General features: G+C 43.6%; 1 protein-coding gene across 3 annotated transcripts in view; it reads left to right on the top strand.

Annotated features, from left to right (window-relative positions):
• The window catches only part of ndst2a (N-deacetylase/N-sulfotransferase (heparan glucosaminyl) 2a), a 565,725-nt gene that overhangs the window by 156,742 nt on the left and 384,024 nt on the right, over window positions 1-24,959 (top strand). The window lies entirely within an intron of this gene.

Here is a 24,959-nt window from a genome sequence, read left to right as displayed (position 1 = left end):
CAATTTATACCACATGAGAAGAGAGTGCCAATTGGTTGGTAAGTGGACTCTGGCAAAAGGTGTTGCCATGGAGATTTCACCATTGATGGTGACTGACAGTTAACTGCCAAGCATTGTTTGAAATTAAACCAGACAGCTTGAACCTGATTGGTCAAGGCATTGTCCTGAAGAATGAGCCAGTGAATGGCTGTCACTTATTTTGTTTAGCTGAAACAGGCGCAATGTGTGTACATGTTCTTTCTGTCTCAAAGAACAGGGCCCCGTGTATTAATATATGTAGCATCCAGCACATGCAAATGTGCCACACTGAGAGGCCGACTAACAATCTTAAACTGGTTGTCAGCGTAATTCATAGCACACTGAGGATTATTTAGCAAATGTTGTCCAATTGCGGAATCACATCTAACATTGGACACTGGTTGAGTTTTGCACCCTCGGGTGGTTGGGTACGGTCTGAACCTTGCTGGGACATGCTGTTTGATACAATCCACCACATTTGGGATGTACGGCCAACATACCGAGCGTCACGTTGGCACTGAAATTCATATACCACATTACTCATTTGTGTGATAGGCAGAACGTCTTTTTGGCTTGACGGCAGCATCCTGTTAGTGGTGAGTACCACTCGTGCTGCTACTGCATAGTAGCAGCGTGAAATAGCTAGCTTCACCTGTTGCTCAAATTTGTGAGGTACCTTGCCCTTCCAGGGTAATCTGAGGTAGACCGGAAATTTTTCAGGGCCGAAAGTGACGGCCTTAAGCCAGCTCGTGAGTTTGCGTGTGTACAGCATGAAATGATCTGATCAGGGTAGCCATTATGCCCTATCTCAGCACCAAACTTGCATGGTGAGAACATTTCAAACAATGCTTGGCGGTTAACTGTTAGTCACCATCACTGGTGCATTCTCCATGACAACACCTCGACCAATCGAGTCCATTTGCCAACCAATCTGCACTCTTTTCACATACAGCATAAATGGTTGTTTTCCCTTTATATTGGTATTCTTGCAAAGTGTCCTGATGAGTGCAAGACAAAAAGCTTTGACATGATTCTTTTTTTCAGCAATACTCAAGTTCTGTACTCCCAGATGACTATAAGTGATCAACCCTCAATACCTCCTGAGGTTGCCCTGCACCAACACCCCCAGTAGCTCAGGATAGCCAGTTAATACCATTGCTTTGTTGTCACCCATATCCTGGGGACAGTTACAGAATTTGGGGGTTTGAACAATTCTGACCCTCGATAGTATCGCCACTGGTTCCTGCCAGTACAGTGTTGTCTCAAAGACTCTACCTTCACAGTGGAGTGTAACTGAAGGGTTAACAATTTATCCAGTTGTTTTCTCCTTCATGGATTGTGTATATGCTTAGTGCCATGAAATTCTTTGAAGTGCTGCTGATTGTATTATTTATGCATTTTACAGAATGAAGTCATTAAAACATTTACTTCAAATTAAGTTGTAATATGAAGCTCATGGCCTATAAATACAATAAAGATTCTAAATAACATGGTGAAGGTTGTTCGTGTGAAGCATAAACAGCACAGAACTTTTGGACTGACTGGCCTATGTCTATGCTGTAAAACAGAAACAGAAACACAGAATTGTTACAGTGTAGAAGGAGTACATTTGGCCCATTGTGTCTGCATTTGCTCTCCGAATGAGCACCTCACCTAGTGCCATTTTCCCACCTTCTCCCCGTAACCCTGCACGTTCCTTTCCAGATAACAGCAGACACAGCCATCTGTGTGTTTTTATGTAACTTTTGACATCGGTTTATTATATTACACTGTCTCCCTGTAGCAGAAATGAAAATAATTCTGATTAAGTAGCAGAACTTGGCAGAACTGTAGTTTGGTTCCCTAATCCAGTTCTTAAACCCAAAAGTAGCGCTTCAATTAGCTCCTTTGAAGGAGAGTGTCCCAAATGGTCCAATTTTATATATGTGTGACGACAGCTATTGGCCAATCCCAGAAGATATGACTATGTTGTATGCTGACATCACATGCAAAATCTTCACAGCAAAACAAGATATTTCTTTCAGGTTCTAGATACACTGATGTTAATTAAATCAAGTAAAGAATCTCCATTTCATCTGTTGATAAAAGGCTCAGTCAGATATTTATTCAAGCCAGCTGGTCAAATTTTTTGATGGTCACATTATTACCATGAGGTGGGTTCAAATGTGGTGGCATAGTTGCTAATCATGCCTGCAGGGCACAGTATGACACTGCAAACAATGTTGACAGGGTTTGCATGAGTCTGACTTGGAACTGAAATGTTGTCAATGTACTCCCTATCCTACTGTCCATTGTCTTTGCCTAATTATCCACTGTCCCCATCACTGGAACACTCTGATCATTTCAAGATCATCTGTTTTGGAATTATATTTGAAGATGTACAGCATAACACAATTGTGAGTAACTCACCTCCTGACTCCCCAAAGCTTGTCCACCATCTCCAAGGCACACGTCAGGAATGAATGGAATACTCCCCACTTGCCTGGATGAGTTGCAGCTCCAACAACACTCAAGAAGCTTGACATCATCTAGGATAAAGCAGCCCGCTTGATTGGCACCACACCCATAAACATTCACTCCCTCCACCATTGACACACAGCGGCAGCAGTGTGTACCATCTACAAGATGCACTGCAACAACACGTCAAGGCTCCTTCAACACACCTTCTAAACCGGTGACCACTACCTAGAAGTTCAAGGGCAGCAGATGCATGGGAACACCACCACCTGCTAGCCCCTACCGAAACCACACCATCCTGACTTGGAATTATATCACTGCTCTTTCATTGTTGTCGGGTTAAAATCCTGGAACTCTTTCCCTAACAGCACTGTGGGTGTACCTACACCACATGGACTGCAGCAGTTCAAGATGGCAGCTCACCACCACCTTCTCAAGGGCAATTAGGGATGGGCAACAAATGCCGAATAAAAAAAAAACATGTTCCCTGGTGGGTCAGCTAGTGTAGGCTTAAACATTCGACTCAGTTTTTGGTTAAAGCTGTCTGCAGTAGGGTGGCAATTTGGGTGCTACAACTGGTTCCAGTGTCAATGGGTTGGGGAGGAATGAGATTGGCCAGGAATCATACTCCTGATCTCTGCCCAGAAACACAAGCTATTAGCTGAATAAAGTCAGGCTTGACTCTACTTTAGGGTTGCCACCTCTAGTTCGATGTACCCCTCGAGACTTTACCATGTGACTTTCTGCCTCCAACCAACCCCACACCTCTCAACCAGCCCTCCCTGTCACCACCCAACAGCTCCAACGTTTATATAACCACTAAACAAGTGTTCAAAAAGGAAATATGAATGTGTTTGTGTATGTCCTGCAGCCCAACAGCTCTTCGTTGTGATTGAAAGAAACACAATGACATTAACCCTTGTTCTCATGCTTTTAGGCATTGCGATTGGATGGAGCTCATTCAGTCCCTGGAGCACAGTAGCAAGGAATGTCTCACTGAGTTCATGTAGCAGACTTTGGATAATTATTACATCTGTACCTAAGGCTCAAGTGACATCCATCTGGAGTCCGTGGACTAATTATTTTAAAGGATTAGTGTCATGCAGTAAGGGAAATGATGAAGGAAAGCAGGGAATGTCTCATGTCTAATTATTTTAGTTTGCCATATTGATTTTCCTTGCAGGATAACCATTAATCTGTGTCCATTTACCTGTGGGTGTGATTATTGCTGCCATTTGTATGGACTGAAGGTTGTGACTTGGTGAAACTGGTGACCCCCCCACTCATGTTTGTCTCAATGTAATTAGACACATTCTGCTGCCAGTGATTAATTGGACAGTGGTTATAAAATGAGTTAATCATGAGCCCTCTGCAGTAGTAATGATTTTCCATTTGAGAAATTGGATTTAGCCTGATGCTTTTTGTCACTGCCATCTGCTAGGGAGCTGATTTAGCGCTGTTTGACCATCGATGCCTTGCCTGCTTGACAAAGGTTATTGTTAATGCAGGCAAGAAACGGAGATGATGTCTGGGACCAATGACCACTCTGTCTGATCAACATTTGAGGTCCCTTTATGTTTAGAAGGAACCGGCATCTGTAAAGTGCCTTAGCGAGTCTGGTACAAACATTCCAAAGGGCTTCATGTACAATGAAACATGGCAGCTGTGGCTTATGAGCTAACACTCTTGCCTCCAAGTCAGAAGGTTGTGGGATCAAATAGAATCCAGAGCTTCAGCACAACAATCTAGGCTGACACACCAGTGCAGTACTGAGGGAGTGCAGCACTGTCAAAGGATGCCATATTTCAGATGAAACATTAAACCGAGGCCCAGTCTGTCCTAAGGCGAATATAAAAGATCACATGGCACCATTCCAAAATGAAGCAGGGGAGTGTTAGCTGAATAAAGTCAGGCTCGACTCTGCATTAGGGTTTCCTGGCCAATGCTTATTTCTCAATCAAAATCACAAAAATAGATTATCTGGCCATTATCACATTGCTGTTTGTGAGAGCTTGCTGTGCGCAAATTGGCTGCTACATTTGCTACAACAGTGACTAAAGTACTTCATTGGCTGTAGTGTGCTTTGAGATGCCTGGTGGTTGTAAAAGGCGCCATATAGATGCAAGTCTTTTGTTTTCACCATTGGAGCTGTCATTTTGCGTGGAACAATATACAGCAAACAGCACAAAGATGAACAGCAATTAATATTCGTTTGTTTAGTGTTAGTTGAGGGAAGAATCGATTGGGGATTTTTTAGTATCTATCTGAACCACTGACAACTGCAACCTCAAATCAAAGTCCCATCTGAACAATGGTTCCTTGGCCAATCCATCACATCGTCAGCACTGCCCTCATGCCATCAGCCCAGCTTATGTCCCCAGGTGCTGGAGTGGGGCTTGAATCAACAGACCTCTGACTCAGAAGCGCCAGCCAGGTCCACTTAGCTAAGCTGATGCTGAGCTGTGTTGTCTTGAATATTTATTTTGAAAGATGGTAAATGTTCAGTCACACCCAGAATCTTAGGGTAGGATTTGCTGTCTGCAGAAAGGAGTAGCTAAGTCCTGAGTGGGTACTATCTGAACACTTTGACATTATGCATAATTACTTTTCCCTTGGAGACCTCGATATGAAATGCATCTTGTTTGAAATGCGCCTGGTTGGTTTGATATCCCTGCAGAAGATGTTGAGCTGTGAACCTTTGTCGAAATATTACACACAATGAAAGTGAACTTTGAAAAAGCAGTTGTGTAGAGTGATACTGCATGTCTAATGACCATCTGCTTTTGGCTTCAAATATAAGATAATGGTTTATAGGCTGTGCTCACACATGTTAGCAGATCATGTGCAAAAAGACCACCCAGAGGTTAGTCTTGTGGGTGGTCATTGTAGGAGCCTCATTGCTAAGCGATAATCTTTTACTGCTTAGCAATGACCTTTTATTAAGACAATTAAATCACCTTTGGCAGTCAGAGCTGTTCTTCTCATTTAAGAAATGTTATTCATTTGTAATCGATTAGTAAATTCCTGCCTGTTGCAAGACATTTGTGCTTTAGTTTCGGTTACTTCAAGATACAGGTTCCCTGCATTTTTTCTTTGACAACCTCCTGATAAGTGTCGATAACTTGAGACAGAAGTGCTTTACTACTGGCTCAGCAATCTCACTCTTGAAGGCATTGATAAATTAGTCAACCTTCCAGGTGCCTGTGTGGCTCGAAGCTAATGTTGGGCAGGACAGAGGAAGCAAATTACATAGAATGTGCAGTACAGAAACAGGCCTTTCGGCCCAGCTATTGCTGAATACTAGCATAGATGAGCATCCTCCTGCTAAAATGCCTGGCCTGTCCACTAGAATGAATAATGTAGCACTCTCAAATATTATTCAAAAAGGAAATATTCAGCAGCTTGTAGAATCTGTGGAGAGCATGTTTCTAGTCAATGACCATTCTTCAGATTTTAACTGAGGAGGGGAAGGACCTTCTCTCAGAAATGGCCATTGTCTGTGCATCTTAGTCCTGCCCTCTAACCCTAACTCCCTTAAAGATTATACTTGTTCCATATGCAGCAGCACAGAAGATAAAGTTGTTTTTTTCTCCTGTCCAAAAGTCGAGTGTGGTGATTGCAAGCGGACAGTGTGCTTGATGCAGAGAGTGAGTGTAACCATGACAGCACATCCCTTCCATTCCAAACGCAGGTGGGTTGTATTAGTGCACATAAATTAAATCAGTTGCAGCCCAAGACTGTCGCCTTGCATCACAATAAAAATAATCCACCGGCTACTGACAGAGAGGCAAGTTTTAGGACAGCAGCTGTGATTGATGTGGCTCCATTGAGCGATGGAGGAATTGACGAAAAGAAATTGAACTGTGCTTCCAGGGAGGGATTGAGTGAAATAGTGTTTGGAATTCAGACCAGACAACCACTGGGGAATACAAGTGGCAGACATGTTATTGATATTGGTAAATCTATTACAATGACATGAATAAATGAGTATAAATATTGCAGGATAGTCCGCCAGCTTCTTTATTTATATGCCTCCAAATATAGTCTAAAATGATTTCCAGGATTTTTCATTGTTAAGCTGTTATCTCTCTCGCTGCCCATTAGCTCACCCAGTTTAAGCATCTTTACCAGAGGGAGCTGCAGTAGAATGATGGCAGTTTTCATTCTGAAGGTGTCATTGATTTTAATGGTGAGGGTCGTTAAGAACTGAAGAATGGGATGTCCCATCTCCCACACCCTGTGTCGACATCAATTGCTATAAGTCAGGTACTGCTGCAACCATTGGCCTTGAGTCAGACCACAGAGGGGGATCCCTACTACTCCAGTGTAAGATTTGACCATATATGCTTTCATCTAATTCTGGCCCCTTGAACATTACTGACTTTAATTGCTCTGTCATTGGTGACAGTGTCATCAGCTGCCTGGGCCCTAAACTCTGGAATTCGCTCCCTAAACCTCTCTACATCTCTACTTCTCCTTCCTCCTTAAAACCTACCTCCCTGCCCAAGCTCTTAGCCAACTGCTCTATTGTTGCTTGGTGTCAAATCTCGCTTGATAAAACACTCCTGTGAGGCACCTTGGGATGTTTTATTACATCGACGTGCTATATCAATGCAAGTTGTTTTGGCCTCTCGGAGTGAGAAATTTAGTGCTAATTAGAGGCAGTTCTGGAGGAGCCATACTCCAAGGAACAGGCTTATACACACGCATTTTCAGATTCTTAATTTGATCATTTTAGATATGGCCATCCTACTCGATGGTCTTGCGTTTATTTAATAAGTTCAATGAGAGCTCTGACTGCACAAAATATTCTAGATTTATACCAATTTGTTCAATCTTTGATCAATTAATTGTCAAATGGTTTTCTTAATAGTGCAGCACTACACGGCCTGAAGTGCCAACCTTTGGAGGAAATTTTAAACCAAGATTACAGCTGCCCTCTCAGTTGGATGTAAATGGTCCCATGGCACTATTCTGAAGCGGACTGGAGGAGTTATATCCCTGGGGTCCTAGTCAAAATTTATACCTCAAAACAGCATCACTAAAACAAATTAGTTGATCATTGTCACTGCGTTATCAATTACATTATTAAGGTTTGTTAATGTCAGTTACGTTGTTAAGGGAAACAGGTGATGAGTATTTGAACACACAAATGGGAGATAGCTAGGACACTAGGTGTGCGTGGGGCTTGTTGACACTGAACAAAGTCAATAAACTCCTTCAGCAAGGAGAAGGCCTGTGTCTTAGTTTTGACTTCACCAACCAGCGTGAATCCTGTTAAGAGCCATTATTTTGTTGCTTTTTTTGGGAGCTTGGTATCCACAAATTGGCTGCAGTGTTTCCCACATTACAACAGTGCCAACACTTCAAAAGTACTTCATTAGTTGTGTAGTGCTTTGGGGCATCCGGAGGTCCTAAAAGGTGCTATGTATGTGCAAGTCTTTAGTAGTCAGTGTGGATGAAGTATTTCCTTGGGAGCTCTCGTTGAAGATCAGGTATTAGCTTCATTGGAAATTGGACTATTTAAAGAATGCCAATGTTATGTGTCGCGTGAAGCTACACTCTTGAATTTAGGCAGATTCCACAGAGATAATAGGTAATGTTCCTCAAGAGCTCCAGCAAAGTGATGTCCGTTGTGTGTTGGCTTTACAAACCTTGGCCCTCGTTTGGTTCGGTTGTGTTTTGGTTTGATTAATATTCTGTAAAGAGATTAAAGAGGGACTTAACAATAAAACTGGAGGTGTTATGGAGTTTGCGCATGAATAAACGTCTAACAGGCTTTTCCTCACCTGGCGTACAGTAGAGGCCCGGAGAGAGATTTGTGAGAATGCTTTGTGGGGTGCAGACAGCCAGGTTTCAGTAAGGAAGTTGTTCTTAATTATAATTAGTTTTCAGGAGTTCAGCTTAAGAAAGAACACTGTTTCATGGTGATATTCCCCCCCTCCAACAATTCCCCTGCCACCTGCAAGGTTACGAGTACGATTAACTTGAGAGCTAATATTCCTGCTTACGTGGTGACCAGAGGAAAGCGAAATTGATTTCTTGGGCCTTCACATGGTTTATCTGAGGGGTGACGCGTCCTCAATGAAATGAAGCCCCAGCTGCACATTTGATGAGTTTCTAGAGTTGAAGAGGGTGGAAACCAATGAAGAACAAATATGTACACGGAGCATTATTATTCTGTATAAAATATTCATCATAAAGATGTGCTCCAGAAATAGATCCTCTTCACAGTTCAGCCACTGTGCTGCCTGCTGTTCAGTGGGACTATTTATGATTGCTACTGATCTCAGTCTTCATTCAAATCCTTTGGGAAGAGCTTTGGCCCAGTTACTTAAAGTACTTGAGCTGATGGCTCGACATGGAAATGATGCCAAGAATAGAGTTGTTATTAAATGTTAAAATTGCATTGCTGTATCTGGCAAGTAATGCAATCAGCCTTTTCTTACGATTAAGGCTAAGCATTGGAGTTATTTTTTTCCTCCTGTATGCAATGGGTTACCGGAGTTGATTGAAATGTGAGCACCAGGAAAATTGTGCTATTGGTGGAGATATTTGACCAGTCCCAGTAAAATCCAGTGGATCTCTCTAAGCACCTCTCCTGGCTGAATATAGCGAGTGAGAATCGCAGTCTGGTGTCTGAAGATGACCTCGAACATTGATGTTTCAAATTAGTCTTTAATATGGCTGAAGCTAAAACATATTAGCTTCCTATCTGAATGTGCTTGAAAAGGTGTGGTGTTAACATCAGCATATACAGATACTAGGTGTTTGGAATAGGTCATTTAATGTTGGAACGAGCAAGCTTGCTCCTCCGCACTGCAGCCAAAAACAGAAAAGGGTGGTGAAATGGGACACGAGCGTGGAAGATGTAGATACAAACAAGCCCAGGACTGAATCCAAAACACTTCTCATGCATAACGGCCAATGATTTTCCCAATGAGAATAATGAGGGCAAGCGCTGTGGTTATCATTCAAGAGGCAGTTAGGTATTCTGAAGGAATAATGTAGGTTTGTATGGTGGATAAATCGAGTCATGGGAATGGCTGCCCTCTTCTGTATATATCCTTGTAAATGTATCAGCTGATCCCCATTGACCAAGCTCACTGGCCGCATTCAGTTTTGTTTGCATGTAATTGTGACAATTTCTGAAGTGTTTTAAGGATTGTCTTCACCAGCTTGTTTCTTTAGTTGCGAAGCTCCTGTGACAGAAATAATTATAAATTCAGCCAAAAGCATTTAGAATTAGATCTGCACAAGCTGATAAATGTGGATCCTCTATTACTTATTCCTAGCAGACTCTCTCTGCTGGTACATACATGGACGGTAGCCTCAAATGGGGAAAATGCACAATGCAATTTTCAACATACCACATTCGTGGCTAGTGGTATACGGAGATGGAGCAGTTCAAATTCTGTTTCATTACGTGCAATTTTGAGATGTTGGTTAATACTTTTGAGATCATGTTCCGGGAATCAGTCCATTTCATCATTAATCACTGGAAATCTGGCCCATGTCACCTGTTTCCGACTTGGTTGTAATGTGTGCCCATATTAGTCAATTTTCTTGTCATCGTACTTACAAGCACTCAAAACTAAATTCTGGCAATTCATCCATCATTGTATTTAGCAATATTTGATTCAATGTTGTGTGATTCCTCATAGTTTCAGGCCATAGAAATAGCAACAGGAACCCATATTTTGACACAAAGGAGTGTGGAAATATGAGGTGTCTCCCAGAAAAGCCTGCAGATGTTGGGCTCCAATGGAAATGTTCAAGACTGAAATCTATAGATTTTCTGTCAGGGGATGGATCAAAGGTGGGAACATGGTGTGAGAAACAGATCATCCAATTGATGGAGATGAATAGGCTTGAGGAGCTGAGTTGGCTCCTGCTGTCCCTATGTTTTGTATTTTAGGTCAGAATGGACTTTGAAAGCTGAATATAATTTATCCATCACTTGTAGTTTGTGATGTATACTTTGTTCATGGAGTCTTGCCCTCAGAATAAATGACCCCTACCTTGAAGTGTAATCTATACATCCCCAACGGTTTTGTTGGACCCTCAGAAGCAGAGCCTTCAACTATTTTGACCCAATTGTCTGGAACTTTCCACCTAGTCCACACTGCCCCTCCCCTAACTTTCGGCAGTGTCCTGCTTTGATCCTTTGGGTTTGCTTTTGTTGACTCCACCAATAGCCTGTGTCCATTTTACCCATGTTCTGTAAAGGAGCTTGGGGCTGTTTACTACACCGATGGTGCTATTGCTATTCACAAGTTTCCCAGCCTCTCAATACAATGAACATCTTTGTTCAGGTGAGCGATCACAGTGGGTTTTATTTTAACTTCAGCTGCTGAATTGTGTACAGAGGTGAAACCCTTGCACCAATCAAGGAAGAGCAGTTTTTATTATCTACAAACTGAAACAATCTCATCAAATAGATCTATTTTTGCTCTTTTGAAATCTAGAAGCGAATGAAGTAAAGGGAATACTTGAAAGGAAGTTGCAGTAAAGATATATATACATTTAATTAATATTGTTTGGCTGTTGAGCAACATACTGCAAAGGCTCAGTGACCTCTGCATATTTCACCGGAGTATTGGGCCAGGATTTTGTACTTGAGTCTCTGGAGTGGGACTTGAGCCCACAACCAGAGGAGAGTGCTACCCACTGAGCCATGTCTGACATTTAATGCAAAATGGTGTTATCTGGGCCACTCCTATTTGTGCTCTAGTGCTATTTGCTTTGATATTGTCTCCAATTCAAACTGTTTTGGTTGAAGGATGCCTTTCAAATGGATTTGTAATTGTGGGCTCCTTCCAGCTCAATTTGGGAAAATGGGGTACTGGGTGAACCTTGCATTACGGCCCCCTTTCTTTGAGTTTAAGTAAGCAGTAATTAAATATATATCAGCCTCTTGAACAAGGCTGGACTCCTTTGGTGTCCTCCACTAGCCTAGGTAGCTCTGGGTTAATCTGGCAATCTATGTTCCACTCTCAGTATCCCACCCTGTGTGCTCCCTTCCTAGGTGAGATAGCCAGACCGCTCTATACTGGCATGTGGTGGCTACATTCTACTTCTGTCTCTCGAATCCTACCAAGCCTAACACTCTGGCCACTGTCTCTTGGCTTATTCATGACCACAATGCTCCCTGGATGGTTGACTATCCATAAAGTCAGCCCTGCTCGGTAATACTAGGTAAGGTATTATTTGGCAGACCCCTGGAAAGTTTCTCTCCATCTCGATGGCTCTGCAGACCTCAGTTTGAGAACTGGGAGAGGGGGAGGGGGAAAGACGGTGACATTGTGGTAATGCCGGTGAACTGGCATTCCAGAGGCCCAAGCTAACGCTCTGGGGACATGGGGTCAAATCCCACCATGGCAGCTGGTGGAATTTCAATTCAGTTACTAAACCTGGAATATAAAGCTACCTCAGTCATGGTGACCATTAAACTATTAAAAAAAAACCCACTAGAGCTATACCTTGAGTGCCCTACCATCCATTCTTAATTAGCACATTCGTTTAGATAATATCACCAACTTTAACTTTAACACCTATGTGTTCTATTGTACTATTGTTGTTGACATCTTTTGATGATCTGCTTCTATCACTGCTTGTTTGTCGCTACAACCACACCAACCCCCTCCACCTCTCTGTCTCTCTATCTCTCCGCCCCCCACACACACACCTTAAACCAGCTTATATTTCAGCTCTTTCCTGGACTCGAACTCAAGTTCTGTCGAAGGGTCATGAGGACTCGAAACGTTAACTCTTTTCTTCTCCGCCGATGCTGCCAGACCTGCTGAGTTTTTCCAGGTAATTCTGTTTTTGTTTTGGATTTCCAGCATCCGCAGTTTTTTTGTTTTTATCTCTGTGTTTAATTGACTGCCACTGCTCTTCAAGAAATGCCTACCTCCTTGAAGAAGTTCTGTTCCTCTCTGCGACAAGATTTCCGGATTTCTCTGTTGCCTTGTTCACCTTCATTGCTTTCCATTTCTCTCCTAGTGTTTGACAAGGTGTTTACTAAAACCCGCTTTCACAGCCATATCTCCTTTCTCAGTGACTGTCTCCGTCTCCGACTTACCCCACATGGATTTCAACTGAAATTCCACCCCTCATGTTTCGAACCCACCCAGGATTACAGGTATCTCCGGGACATAAAACGTTTCTCGGACTGCTGTTCCCGTCACATTCTGAAATCCACACTCAGTGCCATGCGCCGCCATATGAACACACTCGCCCTCTCCCTCCAGCAGCACCGCCGTACCCTTTTTCAAAGCTGCGCATGCCCCCAGTTTCATTTTATTCTTCAGCTCATCCGACGCCTCAACAAGAAACTTTTTCTCTTTCTCTCAAGTGCTAAGGAACGCAAGCTCCAACAACTCATCGACACCAGCACCCATCTAGGACCCTCCACCCCTGCCTGTCCCTCCGTCCCCACCCCATCTTCCAATCCCAACCCCAGCCGTGTATTCACTATACCCCCTGACCTTCCCCTCTCCGATGCTGAACGTTCAGTGCTCAGCAAAGGACTTAGTTTCATACCCTTACGCCCTCACCTCAATGAATTTCGGGCTCGGCATGATACTGAACTCTTCTTCCGCCGTCTTCGTCTCCGGGCTCACTTCTTTGGGCAGGAGTCCTCTCCCAGTTCAACGGATCCTTTTACCCATCTTCAATATTCTCCCTCCACCTGGACCCCTCCCTCTGGATTCTTACCTTCTCTCGATCTTTTCATTGAGAACTGTCGGCGCGACATTAGTCGTCTCAATTTCTCTGCTCCTCTCACCCATTCTAACCTGTCTCTCTCTGAACTTACTGCACTCCATTCTCTCAGGTCCAACCCTGACATTGTCATCAAACCCGCTGACAAGGGTGGTGCTGTTGTTGTCTGGCGCACTGACCTCTACCACGCGGAGGCTGAGCGTCAACTCGCAGACACTTCCTCCTACCTCTCCCTGGACCATGACCCCACCACTGAACATCAAGCCATTGTTTCCAGGACTGTCACTGACCTCATCTCCTCTGGGGATCTCCCTCCCACAGCTTCCAACCTGATAGTTGCCCAACCTCGGACGGCCCGCTTCTATCTCCTACCCAAAATCCACAAACAGAACTGCCCCGGTAGACCGATCGTCTCAGCTTGCTCCTGCCCCACAGAACTCATTTCTCGTTATCTTGACTCCCTTCTCTCTCCCCTTGTCCAGTCCCTTCCCACCTACATCCGTGATTCCTCTGACACCTTACGTCACATCAACAATTTCCAGTTCCCTGGCCCCTACCGCTTCCTCTTCACCATGGACGTCCAATCCCTCTACACCTCCATCCCCCACCAGGATGGTCTGAGGGCCCTTAGCTTCTTCCTCGAACAGAGGCCCGAACAATCCCCATCCACCACTACTCTCCTCCGTCTGGCTGAACTTGTTCTCACGCTGAACAATTTCTCCTTCAACTCCTCTCACTTCCTCCAAATAAAAGGTGTGGCTATGGGTACCCGCATGGGCCCCAGCTATGCCTGTCTCTTTATGGGGTATGTGGAACATTCCTTGTTGCAGTCCTACTCCGGCCCCCTTCCACAACTCTTTCTCCGGTACATCGATGATTATTTCGGTGCTGCTTCATGCTCTCGTCAGGACTTGGAAAAATTTATTAATTTTGCTTCCAATCTCCACCCCTCCATCATTTTCACGTGGTCCATCTCTGACACTTCCCTTCCCTTCCTTGACCTCTCTGTCTCAATCTCTGGTGATAGACTGTCCACCAATATCCATTACAAACCCACCGACACCCACAGCTATCTCGACTACAGCTCCTCACACCCCACTTCCTGTAAGGACTCCATCCCATTCTCTCAGTTCCTTCGCCTCCGTCGCATCTGTTCCGATGATGCTACATTCAAAAACAGTTCCTCTGACATGTCCTCCTTCTTCCTTAACCGAGGTTTTCCACCCACGGTCGTTGACAGGGCCCTCAACCGTGTCCGGCCCATCTCCCGCGCATCCGCCCTCACTCCTTCTCCTCCCTCCCAGAAACATGATAGGGTCCCCCTTGTCCTCACTTATCACCCCACCAGCCTCCGCATTCAAAGGATCATCCTCCGCCATTTCCGCCAACTCCAGCATGATGCCACTACCAAACACATCTTCCCTTCACCCCCCTTATCGGCATTCCGTAGGGATCGCTCCCTCCGGGACACCCTGGTCCACTCCTCCATCACCCCCTACTCCTCAACCCCCTCCTATGGCACAACCCCTTGCCCACGCAAAAGATGCAACACCTGCCCCTTCACTTCCTCTCTCCTCACCGTCCAAGGACCCAAACACTCCTTTCAAGTGAAGCAGCATTTCACTTGCATTTCCCCCAACTTAGTCTACTGCATTCGTTGCTCCCAATGTGGTCTCCTCTACATTGGAGAGACCAAACGTAAACTGGGCGACCGCTTTGCAGAACACCTGCGGTCTGTCCGCAAGAATGACCCAAACCTCCCTGTCGCTTGCCATTTTAACACTCCACCCTGCTCTCTTGCCCACATGTCTGTCCTTGGCTTGCTGCATTGTTCCAGTGAAGCCCAACGCAAACTGGAGGAACAACACCTCATCTTCCGACTAGGGACTTTACAGCCTTCCGGACTGAATATTGAATTCAACAACTTTAGGTCGTGAGTCCCCTCCCCCATCCCCACCCCCTTTCTGTTACCCCCTTCTTTTTTTTTTCCCAATAAATTATAAAGATTTTCCTTTTCCCACCTATTTCCATTATATAAAATATAAAAAAAAACCCACTAGAGCTATACCTTGAGTGCCCTACCATCCATTCTTAATTAGCACATTCGTTTAGATAATATCACCAACTTTAACTTTAACACCTATGTGTTCTATTGTACTATTGTTGTTGACATCTTTTGATGATCTGCTTCTATCACTGCTTGTTTGTCGCTACAACCACACCAACCCCCTCCACCTCTCTGTCTCTCTATCTCTCCGCCCCCCACACACACACCTTAAACCAGCTTATATTTCAGCTCTTTCCTGGACTCGAACTCAAGTTCTGTCGAAGGGTCATGAGGACTCGAAACGTCAACTCTTTTCTTCTCCGCCGATGCTGCCAGACCTGCTGAGTTTTTCCAGGTAATTCTGTTTTTGTTTTGGATTTCCAGCATCCGCAGTTTTTTTGTTTTTATTAAACTATCCTCAATTGTCGTAAAGACCTATCTGCTTCACCAATGTCCTATAGGGAAGGAAATCTGCTGTCCATGTCTGATCTGACCTACACATGACTCCAGACCCACCGCAGTGTGGCTGACTCTTAACTGTCCTCTGAAATGTTTAGTTCAAGGGCAATTAGGGATGGGCAATCAATGTTAGTTTTTTCAATGACACCCTCATCCCATGAAAGAATAAAGAAAGAAAAATGGCTTCTCTGACTAACAACACTAATCCTTCTTCCTATTTTCCCTTTAAGTGTATCTTTTTAAACCCAGGAATAATGAATTACCGTTATGCTATTATTTCCACTTTAATCATTGCCTCTATTCCTCCATTGTTGTCTTAAATTGTACATAATAAAATCATCTTTTGATTCCCTGGTTTAGTTATACCTCCAGTTTTTGCTTTTTCCTTTGCTGATTTTTATTTTACTATCTTTTGGCACTTAACCTCTTAGAACTTACTACCTCTCTATTCTCCATACTTAGTCTTCCTTCCAGAGTGCTGACCCATCTCTCTTGGTTTTCATTCTCACCCACTCCTGCCAGATGTATTTAAACCCACCTTCACACTCTTACTTTATGTTAACTCATTTTTAAAATCATTATAAATAGATTAATAGTTGAACTATTTTTGAGGAAGGAATCTTGGCCAGGGCTCTGGAGAACTCTCTGCTTTTCAAATAATCTAGAATTTCCAACTGAGCTCCTGGAAAAGGTAGTTTCATGTTTCACCCAAAGGTCAGCAGTTTTGGCAATGTCTAGTTCAACGCGGTGAAGCCATGGAGTGGACGCTTGAACCCGCAAGCTTCTGACTTGGGTGAAAGTGCCAATGATTTAGCCAGGTGTTGAGTTATAAAGGTACTTTGGTCTCAAAATTGATCCACACAGCACCCTTTTCTTTCACTTGGGCTACGAAGACCCCAGGAAGTACACATGTTTCCATCTGGAAGTACAACACCCACCTGCCTGCCATATTGGATAAGGACAAACAAAAGGTGGTCTTTACCTTTGGCATTTGCCAATTCTCCTCTCCAACCTTGTGATCCCTGATCATGAAATTCTTAGAGGACTTGATAGAGTAATACACCGAGAGACTGTTTCCCCAGGCTGGAGAGTCCAGAAATAGGGGTCATGGTCACAGGATAAGAGGATCAATAATTTTAGGAGTGAAATGAAGAGAAATTTCTTCACTCAAAAGGTTGTGAATCTTTGGAACTCCCCAGTCCAGAGAATGGTTGCCTTGTCAGACCTCAGCTTACATCTCAAGTCAGGAAGTCAAAACCTTTATTGTAGATCATTGGCATTTGAATTTCTCTGTCTGATGGAGCACCCTACCTGCCCACCCCCAAGACAGCCCTCAATGCCCCTTGATATATTTTTCAAAGGATGATGCCAACCACACGAAGGTAAGCAGCACTGTTGTTGCAAAAGATGTTTGTCATTCAGGCACAGCAGCCAGAGTAACGTATGCTGGGAAGGCAGCAAATAAAGAGAAGTGCAGGAAATTGATGATGATGGAGATTCTGCCTTGGTTGCTCATCTGCCGTCATAGGCAGTCAGGATGGACCCCATCATGTGTTAGCACCGTCACTTTGCAGTGAATTCTTTGTTGTATGATTAGAAACATCATCAAATATTGGAGCATTTGTAGTAGTGACTGGTTCATCTTCCTATGTTGGTGACCTTAGAGGTTTCTGTTCCATCCACCAGAGAAGGGTGATGGAGAGCAGTGGACCAATTGAAAGCTTTGTCCCCAATGAAATTCCCAACATCTTTTGAGTGCTTGATGCAAAATGCTATAATTATACATTTTCATTATTACAAGCTGAGTAAATGCCATAGATTGTGGCATATAAGTTGACCTGGCATGTAACACAACCCCATGTTTCTTGGCCCCAGAAATCATGCTTGGTATGTAAATCAATTCCCCTTCTCAGCCATAGCATGCTGCACTCGCATTAGAAGTCAGCCTCAATTTTTTTTTACTTCCCTTATAACTGGGTGGAAGGGATCCAGCAGGTGATAAGGTTGTATTGTGCAGACACAGGGGAGTTTAAGATGCACCCACACCAAGCAGACCCCACGTGGTGAGCGACAAAGATGGTGATTGCTCACACCCATGCTGGTGGTTCAGGTCAAGCCCCTGTTTTTGGATGGATTTTTCGAGGCCTCGAGTGTCTTATACACTGACAACTATGGAACAGACTGATTACTGTCAGCTTAACTAAAAGCAGCAACTTAATTGAACGCCTTAACAGTAGAGCTTGTGCAGTTGCAGAAACTAGCACAGCCTTGATGTTAACTTGCTGTTTAAAACTCGTCAGATATACCAGATGTGGAGAGAATGTCTCCCCTTGTGGGAGAATCTGGAACTAGGGGTCATGGTTTAAAAGTAAGGGGTCGCTCATTTAAAACAGAGATGAGGAGAAATTTTCTTCTCTCGGAGGGTTGTGAGCCTTTGGGACTCTCTTCCTCAAAAGGAAGTGGAAGCAGAGTCTTTGAATATTTTTAAGGCAGAGCTAGATAGATCCTTGGATAACAAGGGAGTGAAAGGTTATCAGGAGTAGGCAGGAGGTAACAATCAGATCAGCCATGTTCATTGAATGGCAGAGCAGGCTTGAGGGGCCGAGTGGCCTACTCCTGCTCCATGTTTGTAGCATTTTTCTTCATAATACTGATGCATCTCCTGGGGCGTTTTACCTAGGGACAAGCTAAAGCAATAGGCTTCTGGTAAAATGTGGTATATCCTGACGGCAATAATTAAATCATGGTGGGCAAAGAAATTCACTTTTCATTCAAAGGGCGTATATTCTCTCATTTTTGTACAATGCTTGGTCTGATGTTATTTATCGGGCAGAATTTTTTGTCCTCTGGCTGACACAAACGGGAGTGAAATCGCGCACTCTCGCGATCTTTCAGTTGGCGGGTGGCACGAGAGGTTAGGGAGATGGGGAGGCACAACTTCAAAGGACTTTAATATCCAGATTCACCAAATTCAATTTCACAGCTTTCTGTGATGGGGTTTGACCTCGTGACACTTGGGTTGCTAATCCATTGCCATAGCCACTACACCACTGCCCCCATATACGTTTTCTTTTAAAGTCCATAGTTAGTAAAATTAAATAATTACATAAAAGTAAACTGTAGATTCGTGCTTTGGGTTACTGTAACAGTGCTCTTTGCTAGAGGCTAACTTGGCCTGTGAAGCTGCTGATCTGCTTTGTACTGACTGCAGGTTCACCTTGGCCCTGGAAAGGTTGAGGTGAGAGTGTCGTACCTTGAAGTAATAATAAACTTATTAAACATGAGTGAACTGAAGCTTTGCACTGTATTGAGCTGCAAAAACAAAATGGGTCACTCAATGTAAAGAGCTCATTTCTTTGGTTGTCCGAAGCACAGGGTGTATTAGTTAATTCAGGATGTAAAGCACAGTCTTAAACACTGGCATTATGCCCAAGAATTGGTTTTATAAAAACTCATGTTTATTCTGACTTTTTTTAAAAGTCCAGTTTCTCAAAGTTCAAATTCACAAAGTCCAAAGCTGCCCAACAACTTCTCTGTTTCAATACACTTGTAAGAATGTGTGGTAAGTGAAGATACCAGGCTAGAGATTGGAAAAACTCAGCAGGTCAGGCAGTATTTGTGGAGAGGGGTTACTCTCTGAAAAGTAAATCAATATTTCTAAAGACAATTAAAGTAGAAGATGAAAAAGGCACTGAAGTGAACCCCACTTACATCCTGGCTGTAGGGTTTCATGCTGTTCGTAGTATCTTTAGCAGCACTGCAAAAAAGGCATCAATGGGACGGCAGGATCCAATACTAAACCCTTAACACTAATTACCTCTGTCTTGCAACCTTAGCCCTTCAACATTAGGCCTTTTGTGCAGCCTCACCCTTGCCCTCCCCCTATCATTGTTGGTAGGGTCTCAACTGAGCCATACTCAAGTCATTCCCTGTGGGTTTCATTGCCTGAATCAGTCTACGTCGTCTCCTTTCCCTTAAAAATGTGCTTGAGAACCATTGTTTTGACTAATCAAGGGCTATTCTTGTTCAACATCCATTACCCAATCACTCTCCATTGTGAAGTGTGTGCGGACACTTTTTAAGGTGCTATGTCAGTGCAAGCTGCTGTTGTTTTATTGTAAAAACAAAAAAACTGCGGATGCTGGAAATCCAAAACAAAACAAAAACAGAATTACCTGGAAAAACTCAGCAGGTCTGGCAGCATCGGTGGAGAAGAAAAGAGTTGACATTTCGAGTCCTCATGACCCTTCGACAGGGTCATGAGGACTCGAAACATCAACTCTTTTCTTCTCCGCCGATGCTGCCAGACCTGCTGAGTTTTTCCAGGTAATTCTGTTTTTGTTTTGTTTTTTTTGTTGTTTTATTGTGGCAGTTGTAAGTGGTAGCGCCTCATACCAACAGTGGTGACCCTTAACACTGTTACTTAGAAAAGTTCATTATCCTTATCTTTTTATTGAGTTCTGTTTATTTGCTTTGGTAACAGAAAGCTGCCCATCTCTTACAAAGGGAGTCGTTCCACCTTCAATAACTTAGCCTTTATTCCCAGGTTTGCTGCTCTGTTATCTCCAAAACCCTTGTCTCCGACATCATTTCATGGAGATTTAGTTCAAACGTTATCCTTCCTTTTAACTACTTACTTAAGCAACTTCAAGATCTGAATCATATTACCATACAATCATATTCTCTGTAATCGGAAACAAGAACAAAAACAGAATTACCTGGAAAAACTCAGCAGGTCTGGCAGCATCGGCGGAGAAGAAAAGAGTTGACGTTTCGAGTCCTCATGACCCTTCGACAGAACTTGAGTTCGAGTCCAAGAACGGACTTCCTCTCTCCTCACCGTCCAAGGACCCAAACACTCCTTTCAAGTGAAGCAGCATTTCACTTGCATTTCCCCCAACTTAGTCTACTGCATTCGTTGCTCCCAATGTGGTCTCCTCTACATTGGAGAGACCAAACGTAAACTGGGCGACCGCTTTGCAGAACACCTGCGGTCTGTCCGCAAGAATGACCCAAACCTCCCTGTCGCTTGCCATTTTAACACTCCACCCTGCTCTCTTGCCCACATGTCTGTCCTTGGCTTGCTGCATTGTTCCAGTGAAGCCCAACGCAAACTGGAGGAACAACACCTCATCTTCCGACTAGGCACGTTACAGCCTTCCGGACTGGATATTGAATTCAACAACTTTAGGTCGTGAGCTCCCTCCCCCATCCCCACCCCCTTTCTGTTTCCCCCTTTCTTTTTTTTCCAATAAATTATAAAGATTTTCCTTTTCCCACCTATTTCCATTATTTAAAAAAAAAACACCCCCACTAGAGCTATACCTTGAGTGCCCTACCATCCATTCTTAAATAGCACATTCGTTTAGATAATATCACCAACTTTAACTTTAACACCTATGTGTTCTTTTGTACTGTTGTTGTTGACATCTTTTGATGATCTGCTTCTATCACTGCTTGTTTGTCCCTACAACCACACCCCCCCACCTCTCTCTCTCTCTCTCTCTCTCTCTCTCTCTGCCCCCCACACACACCTTAAACCAGCTTATATTTCAACTCTTTCTTGGACTCGAACTCAAGTTCTGTCGAAGGGTCATGAGGACTCGAAACGTCAACTCTTTTCTTCTCCGCCGATGCTGCCAGACCTGCTGAGTTTTTCCAGGTAATTCTGTTTTTGTTCTTGTTTTGGATTTCCAGCATCCGCAGTTTTTTTGTTTTTTTCTCTGTAATCGGGGTATTTAAGTATAATGATGCAGAAGCTAATGGATGTACCTGGAGCATAAACCTGCACCGTGTTTTCCTGTACCAAGTTATATATATTAGATCCCAGCCAGGTCACCAACCGTTGCTCTCCCCTCCGTCATTGTTGGTTGAGGCAAATGTTATAGATGCATTTAAAGGGAAGCTACACAAACACATGAGGGAGAAGGGACTAGACGGTTATGTTTATAAAGTTAAATGAGAAAGAACGGGTGGAGACTCAAGTAGACCGTAGTTTGACTGTCCCATTTCTGTTCCGTTCTACACTGTTGGAAGCGTTGCTCTGGCAGAGTGCTGTGGGGATTGCGAGCAGCTTCTGGGATAAACATAGCAGTAGGATGCCTATAGCTACCCTGAGTCTCAGCTGGTGTTGAGTAGATGTTGGAGAAGATAACACTGGGGAGGAAAAGTTAATTAAGTACTTAATATCGCCAACAATAGGTATTTACATAGTGCTTTAAGCGCAGAGAAAAATAAACCTTAGAGGGAAGATAGTGGTTATCTACAAAATATGATTATATACAAGGATAGTTCCAACAAGCCTGTGCTTAAAATTGGTCTTTCTTTATTGGCCAATCGTTTGTAAAAGTACCTCAGCATCTCTTCCTCTTAAACCCATCAACCCTGAACCTCAACAGCGCAGTGCTCCAATTTAAATATACATAGGCTCACTTGAAATCACTTAACCATGTCACTCATACAAAGTGCTGCCTTTCCCAAACAAGTAATTGCCACTTTTGGATATAACACTGACTCCACCACTTCCATTCTAATGAAGAATTCCTTGCTAAATATAGGGAAACAGGAATCATTGTGCTTTATTTGCCTTCGACAGATGTTGCATTTCAACCTGTCACGAAACGATGGCAGTGTTCGTACTATGAGACAAATATCACAAAAGCTGCGGTTTAAAACGTTGTAAGTGCTAGAAGCACACAGCAAGCTCGTCAGCACCTGGAAAGAGAATCGGGCTGTTAATGCAGATCCTTGCATCAGATGAAACATGAACATATTCCTTCTATTTATAGACACTGACAGACTTGCTACATAAGTTGCAGCATTTTCCCTATTTTAATTTTCAGTTGGTTGCTGTTTAATGCAGAAACTCCAGCAGAAACTCCATAGACCAGATTTAAACAAAGAAGGAATTTGCAGTTGTGCTTTCTATGCCCTCAATATATCTGAACACCCATCTGAGATCACAGCCAGTAAACTACTTTTGAAATGTACTCCCATGCCATAAGTTCCCTCAAATAAGGTGTTAAAAGGCCAGATATTCTTTTTTTTCTTCTTGCACTTACTGTGGGATAAATAATGGTTAGGACACTGGATAGCACCTCTGCTCTCCTACTAAATGGTGCCTGAGGATCTCTACATAATGAGAGGTGATCTCATTGAAACATAGGAGACTCTGAAGGGGCTTGATAGGGTAGACACAGGGGTTGTTTCCACTGGCTGGTAATCAAGAGCACAGTTGAAAAGTCTCAGGATAAAGGGCTGATCAATTAGGACTGAGATGAGGAGAAATTTCTTCATTGAAAGGGTTGTGAATCTTTGGAACTATCTACCCCAGAGGGTTGTGGATGCTCCGTTGTCGATTCTATTTAAGGCTGGGGCAGACAGGCTTTTGGTCTCTGAGGGAATCAAGGGAAGTGGGGAACGGGTGGGAAAGTGGAGTTGAGGCAGGAAATCAGCTCTGATCGTGTTGAATGGTTGCATGGTCTGCTGCTCCTATTACTCATATCAGACTCACTGAGCCACTTATGACACTAAAGTGTCAAAGTGAACCTGTGCCGCCTCTTGTTCACTTTCTACTTTTCCTGAATCTCACCATTCCTCTTTTCTGCCTCTCCCTTGCCAAGCTGCAGCTCACTCACATTGAGACCAAACAGGTGTTATCAACTCTCCTCCCTGTGCATGTGGATAGCATGTTGCACTGACATGCCAGCGAAAGTTTTCACAGCTTCATGTTTCCTGAAGAATCAGTTTTGGTTCTGAGCCATAAATCTTTTCAAGTGTTCCGATTTGATCAGTTCTACCAGCGAGGAATTAGTGACTTTGTGCTTTCTGTTTGGAGTCAGCTTCTATGTGAAGGCTACAGGTGCAGCATTAGTGTCAAAGCAAAAGTGAAAAATTTGATAATTTTCTTTCTAAGCTTTTCTTGGAGTGGTCATATAAAGAATGTTTGCAATTTATTTTCAGAAGAATTGAAAGGACGATTCAATCAAATGCTTTCCTTAGCAACTTAATTATGAAGCGACTAAAAAGGCTTGGTGCCTGTCAAGCATTCTTAGTTTTGGAGGGATAGGACTAAGAGGGATGAAAAAAAACTGAGGCCCACTCCTTTGTGGCAGGACAACAAACATCTCTGTTCCCTGTGAAGTTATCCTTTAATGTGAGTGAATCAAGGACAAGATGTGTTGAGGCAATTTGACAAGACTTCTTCAACTACGCTCCCAAAGCCTTCAGCTGCCCTGCCTAGCAGAACAAGGGCAGCAGGCATTTGAGAATGCCACCAGCTCCAAGTTCCCCTCCAAGTCACACATCATCCTGACTTGGAAATATATTGTGGTCCTTTCATTGTTGTGGAGTTAAAACCCTGGAACTCCCTCCACAGCAGCACTGTCTGTGCACCTTCAACCCATGGACTGCAGTGGTTAAAGAAAGGAGGCTCACCATCACCTTCTCGAGGACAATTATGGATGGGTAATAAATGCCGGCCTTGTCAGCAATACACACACCCCATGAATGAAGAAATTTAGAAAAAAATTCAATGCCATGGCAACAAGCAAGAGTGGCCATATAAGGCAACAAATGATTGAAAATATGGAATTTTGTAATGGAACCCTGATGGTTTAATCATGGGAAAGGACAGAGAAGTATAACACTGCATAAAGAGCAGTGTCATTGACTTATTCTGTGTAAAGCTGTGCGCCCATTCTCTTACCATTTATTTTTGATAAAATTCTTTGCATAGTTTTGGAAAGTATATTGTGGAAACGTTAGGGAGGGGCAGAATGGTGCTGTGAATTTATTTTCTGTGTCCCATCAGGATGCCTGACCAAGAGATTCCAGATGGAAATGCATTTCTACTAAACTTTGCCATCAACACTAATATAAACATTTCTGATGCTGTTGGGAGGTGCAGATTGGATGTGTTGGTGACTTGTCCCTATGGTTGCCAGTTGGGTTTGCTGAGAGAGTTTCATCGCTTAACTTCCCACATGGAGCAACCTGAGCCCCCACCCCCGATACGCGTCCCCCATTGGTCCACCCTCCAGCTCCACTCTCTTCGCTGGCACAGGGTTCAATCAGGGCGGACCCTGTCTCCGTGTCTTTCGAGGTCCCTTCTATTCTGTGTGAAGCTGTTAGGTCTTCAATCTCAAGGAACCTACATTTTCTTTTCCTGTGTCAAATTCCTCTCAAGTTTACAGTCGCTTCCCACAGAAATTATAATGTGGACAAACTGAGCCAACGGCTTAACTGCTGGTCC

Source organism: Carcharodon carcharias, chromosome 28 (assembly GCF_017639515.1).
Source record: "Carcharodon carcharias isolate sCarCar2 chromosome 28, sCarCar2.pri, whole genome shotgun sequence".
Classification (NCBI taxonomy): Eukaryota; Metazoa; Chordata; class Chondrichthyes; order Lamniformes; family Lamnidae; genus Carcharodon; species Carcharodon carcharias.
This window is presented reverse-complemented; position numbering and strand designations above follow the sequence as displayed.